The sequence below is a fragment of the Triticum dicoccoides genome, chromosome 4A, assembly GCF_002162155.2.
Source record: "Triticum dicoccoides isolate Atlit2015 ecotype Zavitan chromosome 4A, WEW_v2.0, whole genome shotgun sequence".
NCBI lineage: Eukaryota > Viridiplantae > Streptophyta > Magnoliopsida > Poales > Poaceae > Triticum > Triticum dicoccoides.
Genome location: NC_041386.1, coordinates 56852301 through 56860369, shown reverse-complemented (window position 1 = coordinate 56860369; position 8069 = coordinate 56852301).

The following is an 8069-nucleotide window of genomic DNA, read 5'->3' as shown; positions in this document are numbered from 1 at the left end:
GTACACGTCGTGTATCTCGGCAACCTTCAAGCAGAAGCCTGGTGAGGGAGTCGGCCACGACCTGACTAATCACACAAGTCACTCGTCCAGGTTTATCGCCTATACGGGTTCCATCCGCAAGGAGATCCGGTCGGGGTGTCGCTCACGGCCCCAAACGATGTGTGCAGGGTTCCCAAGCCCACCATCCGGGTGCCACTTGGTACACCGTGCCACTGTGCCTAGTCTGTCCCAAGCCCACCTGTACCAGGTGCCACTTGGTAGACTACTAACACTACCTACAAACACCAGAAACTAGTTGCAACTCCTGGGCAGAGATCGAGTTGATTAGTAAGCCGAGAGGGGCCGAGTTACCGGAACCCAATGTGTTGTAGTAACTGTTCATGGATCACAAACACAGAACTCATTTCTTGAGAACGGCTGCAATGAGACAACCACCATGTACTCCTACATGGCCTCTCACCGCTACCTTTCCCAAATCGTGTTCACACACTTAGCTCTCAACAGTAGGACATGTTCACAACTTTCCAATTCAGCCCCGATGAATCAGACCTGACACAACTCTAAGCAATAGCAGGCATGACAAACAAGCATGAATGAGTAGGCACATCAGGGCTCAGACAAAACCTACTCATGCTAGTGGGTTTCATCTATTTACTGTGGCAATGATAGGTCATGCAGAGGAAAGGGGTTCAACTACTGCATCATGTAACAGTTGAATCGTTGTTGTCCTAATGCAGTAAAAGAGAGCAGGAGCGAGAGAGTGGGATTGCATCGGAATGAACAGGGGGGGTTTGCTTTCCTGGCACTTCTGAATATAATATAGCTCTTCATCGGTGTCATCGAACTCATCGTCGGAGCACATCTATCGAGAGGGAACAACACCGGCAAACAGAGAAGGAACACAATCAATGCAATGCAACAATATGATGCATGAATGTGACATGGCAATATGCTGTGATTTGAGCTCATGCAACTAGCAACAGGTTAAATGGAGTTTGTTTGAATCAAAGATTCAAATTCAAACTCCATATGTGATGTTTTAAATGCCCTTCATATGATTTGTCCTAAACAGCAGCTATAAGTTGTTCTAACATGCATGAAAATGGTACAGATGGATAGATTGGATTTTTCTGATCATTTTTCATATATAAATTATTTCATTGTGAGTTACGGTTGAATTTATATGATTTTTTGAAGTTTATACTATTTTCTGGAATTTCTAATTATTTTCTGATTTATTTTAATTCCAAAAAAAGCTTTACTACGTCAGCACTACGTCAAGGTGATGTCAGCAGGTCAACTAGACGGCTCCTGGTCAAACCTGACCAGTGGGGTCCACTGGTCAGTGACACAATGCTGCCCAGGGTTAATGACAGGTGGGTCTGGTCAACGGCCACGTCAGCAAAGTCAACCTGACATGTGGGCCCAGTGGATTAGTCTAAGTTAAACAGGGAATAAATGCCGGGGATTAATTATGGCGTGGGGCCCATCCGTCAGTGGTACATGGGTTAAGCTAACTGCGGGGTTAGTGGCTAAACTAACCTGCCACGTCACCTAACCGGCGTTTAACCGCCGGCGCTAACAAAATGCGGCGGTGCTCCTCGTCCGGCCATCTCCAACGACGGGAGCTTGCGTGGCTGGGCTCTACGAACGCGTTGCGGTGAGGCGCATCTAGTGGAGCACGCGGGGCGAGCTGGGGTGGTCAGTGGCAGCAACGGTAGCGAGCTGGGCGGCCGCCGGAGCTCGGACATCGACGAAACCGACGACGCAGCACGCGGAGAAGCTAGCAGTTAGCACCTACGTGTTCCTCGCGTGCGCACGAGGCCAATAGACATATGCATGGGACCAAAAGGTCACCGGAAGGACGCTGGCATCAAGCTCGTGCGATGGAGCGTCTCGACTCCGGTGGAGGAGCCGGCTAGAGGAAGGGGTTGACCACGGGGAGAGGGGGAAAATGCTCAGGGGATCACTGCATTGCCGTAGGGATGGCCAGCGTGCTCAGGGCAGCTCGGACGGCGGCGAGTAGACGATGGAGATCCGCGGCGGCTAATGATGAAGAAGAGGTCGGGGGCGGCGCTCTGAGGCCTTCCGGTCGCATGGACCGGCGGGGACGGCTTAGGGGTAGACGTCGGTGCTCGTGGACTAGTCGGAGAGGCGATGGGGAGGCGGTGGCTGCGGTGGTCCACGGTGGCGCTCTCGGGCGCGCTAAGAAGAGGAAGCAGAGGAGGGGAAAGAGGTCGACAGAGAGCAAAGAGCGAGGAGAGAGACGAAGGGGGCTGCGGGGCGTCTCCAGACGCGTTGGGGGCGCCTCGGTGGCAAGCAGGAGGTGGCTAGGGTGGCGTCGGCGCTCGCCACCAAGCTGCTTCGGGGCGAGGGGGAGGAAGACGACAGAGTGGAGGAGGTGGGCTGGGCCAGCCAGCTCAGATGGGCCGCTAGGTGGGCTAGAGCGCCAGGTAAGAGCATAAGCCTTGATCATTGGCTTTTTAACTGGATTCTCCGTATCTTCCTCTGGCGGGAAGGTGAAATTTTCCTGCAGTGCGGTCCAAAGATCAGCTTTCTGCCTATTGCTGACATAAGACACCTGAGAGTCTTTGTCCTTAGGCTTCAACCATTGCTCGATGCTGATCGAGATCATGTCCCTAACTAGAACCCCGCACTGAGCATTAAATTTTTCCTTAGTACGGAGGGGTTCAATCGGTTGGCCAATGTCAGGACCCCGATTCCAAGTCACATCGATCTAGCCGGTAACACCTCATATCACTTTGCGGCCTCACGCACGGTATTCCCACGGCTGTCGCCTTACCATGGCCCGGGACCGTTTGTGCCTTTTGGCTCACGTATATGATAGTGTCGCTAGCATCCATATGACAGAGAACCCGGGCCGACATGAATAGTCATGAACTCAAAGTGGCACTAACCTACAGGGACAGGAATACATGAATCAACATCGAGCATGTCGGTCAGCAGCGTGCGAATCCGGGCTGTAGCACTGGGCTAACAGGACTCCGGTGAACCAGGCTGTAGCAGGCTAGGAAGGACTCCGGATGTCACCGCGTGACATTTCCCCGAAGGGACAGACACATGAACAAAGTGAATCACATGTCGGCCAGTCAAGTGTTCCGGAGCAGTAGTGCTGGGCTAGCAGGACTCCGGTGAACTGGGCTGTAGCGGACTACTATGGCTCATGGAAGCACAAGACTACATTTCCCCATAAGAGAGGCTACCAAGGATGAACAACTAGGTTGTCGGATCCCACACATACCAAGCATTTCAATCATACACACAATATGCTCGATATGTGTAAATACAACATGGCATCACAACATAACTTTACGACTCAAGGTATTTATTCATTAGGCTCCGAGGAGCGAGATATTACAAACATGGGTCTCATGACCCAACATACAGAGCATACAAGCAACAAGCACATGCGGAAGCTTAACTTGTCTGAGTACAGACAACTACAACTGAAGAAGGCTGAGAAGCCTGGCTATCTACAAGATCTCGTCGAGGGCACAAGATCGTACCTGAGGTATCAAGCTAAACGTCGAAGTCCACATAGAACAACTAGCGAGACTGACGTCTCTCTGCAAAACATAAAATTGGCAAACGTGAGTACAAATGTACCCAGCAAGACATACATCAGAACTAGCTACATATGCATCAGTATCAACAAAGGGGTGGTGGAGTTTAACTGCAGCAAGCCAGCTTTGACCCGGTGGCTATCCTGAACTACAACTGCAAGTAACTCTTTTGAGGTGGCGCACATGAGTCCACATATTCACCATATCAATACACCACTATGGATCCGCTCCAGTCTCCCTACGAGAACGCCATCCATAGCACTCACGCTTATCTTGCGCATTTTAGAGTACCCACTTTCACTTGTCTATGAACAATGCAAGGGGGCCAAGTTTCCATCTCCGAGGAATCCGGCTATTCGAATAGATAATGATAACCCTGCAGGGGTGTACTTCTTCACACACGCTCTCGCCACTTACCACCATGTACACATCGTGTATCTTGGCAACCTTCAAGCGGAAGACTGGTGAGGGAGTCGGCCATGACCTGACTAATCACACAAGTCACTCGTCCAGGTTTATCGCCTATTCGGGTTCCATCCGCAAGGAGATCCAGCCGGGGTGTCGCTCATGGCCCCAAACGATGTGTGCAGGGTTCCCAAGCCCACCATCCGGGTGCCACTTGGTACACCATGCCACTATGCCTAGTCTGTCCCAAGCCCACCTGTACCAGGTGCCACTTGGTAGACTACTAACACTACCTACAAACACCAGAAACTAGTTGCAACTCCTGGGTAGAGATCGAGTTGATTAATAAGCCGAGAGGGGCCGAGTTACCGGAACCCAATGTGTGGTAGTAACTGTTTATGGATCACAAACATAGAACTCAGTTCCTGAGAACGGCTGCAATGAGACAACCCACCATGTACTGCTACATGGCCTCTCACCGCTACCTTTCCCAAATCGTGTTCACACACTTAGCTCTCAACAGTAGGACATGTTCACAACTTTCCAATTCAGCCCCGATGAATCAGACCTGACACAACTCTAAGCAATAGCAGGCATGACAAACAAGCATGAATGAGTAGGCACATCAGGGCTCAAACAAAACCTACTCATGCTAGTGGGTTTCATCTATTTACAATGGCAATGACAGGTCATGCAGAGGAAAGGGGTTCAACTACCGCATCATGTAACAGTTGAATCGTTGTTGTCCTAATGCAGTAAAAGAGAGCAGGAGCGAGAGAGTGGGATTGTATCGGAATGAACAGGGGGTTTTCTTGCCTGGCACTTCTGAATATAATATAGCTCTTCATCGGTGTCATCGAACTCATCGTCGGAGCACATCTATCGAGAGGGAACAACACTGGCAAACAGAGAAGGAACACAATCAATGCAATGCAAAAATATGATGCATGAATGTGACATGGCAATATGCTGTGATTTGAGCTCATGCAACTAGCAACAGGTTAAATGGAGTTGGTTTGAATCAAAGATTCAAATTCAAACTCCATATGTGATGTTTTAAATGCCCTTCATATGATTTGTCCTAAACTGCAGCTATAAGTTGTTCTAACATGCATGAAAATGGTACAGATGGATAGATTGGATTTTTCTGATCATTTTTCATATATAAATTATTTCATTGTGAGTTACGGTTGAATTTATATGAATTTTTGAAGTTTATACTATTTTCTGGAATTTCTAATTATTTTCTTATTTATTTTAATTCCAGAAAAAGCTTAACTGCGTCAGCACTACATCAAGGTGATGTCAGCAGGTCAACTAGATGGGTCCTGGTCAAACCTGACCAGTGGGATCCACTCATTAGTGACACAATGCTGCCCAGGGTCAACGACAGGTGGGTTCGGTCAACGGCCACGTCAGCAAAGTCAACCTGACATGTGGGCCTAGTGGATTAGTCTAAGTTAAACAGGGAATAAATGCCGGGGATTAATTATGGCGTGGGGCCCATCCGTCAGTGGCACATGGGTTAAGCTAACCGCGGGGTTAGTGGCTAAACTAAGCTGCCACGTCACCTAACCGGCGTCTAACCGCCGGCGCTAACAGAACGCGGCGGCGCTCCTTGTCTGGCCATCTCCGGCGATGGGAGCTTGCGTGGCTGGGCTCTACAGATGCGTTGCGGTGAGGCGCATCTAGTGGAGCACGCGGGGCAAGCTGGGGTGGTCAGTGGCAGCGACGGCAACGAGCTGGGCGACCGCCGGAGCTCGGACATCAACGAAACCGACGACGCAGCGCGCGGAGAAGCTAGCAGTTAGCACCTATGTGTTCCTCGCGTGCGCACGAGGCCAACGGACATATGCACGGGACCAAAAGGTCACAGGAAGGACGCTGGCGTCTCGGCTCCGGTGGAGGAGGCGGCTAGAGGAAGGGGTTGACCGCGGGGAGAGGGGGAAAATGCTCAGGGGATCACTGCGGTGCCGTAGGGATGGCCAGCGTGCTCGGGGCAGCTCAGACGGCGGCGAGTCGTCGATGAAGATCCGCGGCGGCCGACGATGAAGAAGAGGTCGGGGGCGGCGCTCCGAGGCCTTCCGGTCGAATGGACCGGCGGGGACAACTTAGGGGTAGACGTCGGTGCTCGTGGACTAGTCGGAGAGGCGAGGGGGAGGCGGTGGCTGCGGTGGTCCACGTCGGCGCTCTTGGGCGCGCTAAGAAGAGGAAGCGGAGGAGGGGAAAGAGGTCGACAAAGAGCAGAGAGCGAGGAGAGAGACGGAGGGGGTTGCGGGGCATCTCCAGACGCGTCGGGGGCGCCTCGGTGGCAAGCAGGAGGTGGCCAGGGCTGCGTCAGCGCTCGCCACCGAGCTGCTTCGGGGTGAGGGGGAGGAAGATGACAGAGTGGAGGAGGTGGGCTGGGCCGGCCAGCTCAGATGGGCCGCTAGGTGGGCTAGAGCGCCAGGTAAGTGCCCAGGTGAGTCTCTCTCTCTTTTATTTATATTTTTGTTCTGTTTTTCTATTTATGCAAATTTGTTTAAATTTGGTTTTCAAACCAAATCACTTTTAGAAATTCTGAAAATAGTTATGGGCACTAAGTGAATTATTCGAGAGGCCCTCAACTAATTCCAAAAATTGTTGGAGAATTTAAAAATATTTATAGTATTTAAATGCCCCAATCAAATAGAATATGAGTTAATTCAAAATCCAGAATGGCCTAGAAATATGTGCATCATTTTTGGAAGAGGTTCTGGGCTAATTCAAAAATGATGGGCATTTATTAAGGGCATTTTGGGTTCATTGAAAATATTTTTATTTTGATCCTAGTTGCATTTCATTTGGTGCTAGGGTTTGGACATCCCCATTTCAGGTTTAAGAAAATTTAAACATGATGCAACAACCAAGACTAGACCACAACAAGGCTGAAGCTATGGCTGTGGCAGCCAGCGCGATCAATTTCGACGATCGTGTACCTTTCATCCGTGCACAATTTTCTCTTCGGGCCTCGTCTCGTTATCGAAGTGTTGCTCGATCCGGAGGGATAGAAAAGAAGAAAAAGAAGAGAGTTAATATTTGTACATACCAAAATGCATCAATTAGCTATAGTCAGCACATGCTTAATTAATTAATATATATATACCTAGCCGGACTCCGTTCGGTCACCGGAGTCGTCATCATGGTGTCCTTCCCCCTCCGTTCGGTCACCGGAGCCGTCATCACGGTGTCCTTCCCCCTCCATTCGGTCACCAGAGCCGTCATCACGGTGTCCTTCCTCCTCCATTGTTTGATCATCATCGTCGTAGCCTGCTTCTTCATTCCGTGTTTCCAGACCATCGGTGCATGTGACATTGAGAAACGACAAGACGGCATCACTTCCGTGTGCAATTATCTCCCCCAACACCGCTTCTTGTGCTTCGTCTCAGGGGTGCAGATCCATAGTTTCTGCAAATATTTACAACATGACAATTATTATTCAAACATGACAGATGGATATATTAGTGGCAAACGTTGAACTAGCTAGCTAAGCACAATAAGGAATCATATTAGTGGCCTAGCCTCGACGCTTCTCTAGGGTTTGGCGTGGCCTCGACGACAACGCTCTTTTAACTTGGTAATTTGGGTGGCCTCAAGAGAGTTTGTCGATCGGGTAGGGGCGCGACGGGAGGGGGTAGGAGACCGACATCATTTTTTTCTAGGGTTTGGGTGTCCTCGAGAGTTTTGGTCGAGCGAGAGGGCCGGGGGGTGCTCCCGTGGTATAAGTTATCACAGTCGAGAGGGGGTATATCGACAACGGCAACATACGATGACCCCTCGACCCTCGAACCCTCGGCGACCCTCAAACCCTCGGTGACCCTCGACCCTCTACCCTAGTTAGTTCCCGCCCCTCTCCCCTCAAACCCTCAGCGACCCCTCCCCCCCCCTCATGTCGAAGTTATCGGGGACGGGGTATATCGACAACGACATACCCAATAAAAAATAAGAAGACGAAGAAGAAATAAAAAGAGGAGAAGAAGAAAGGAATAAAGGAGAAGATCGAAGAAGAAAAAAGAAGAAGAAAAAGAGGAGAAGAAGAAAGGAATAGAGGAGAAGAAGAGA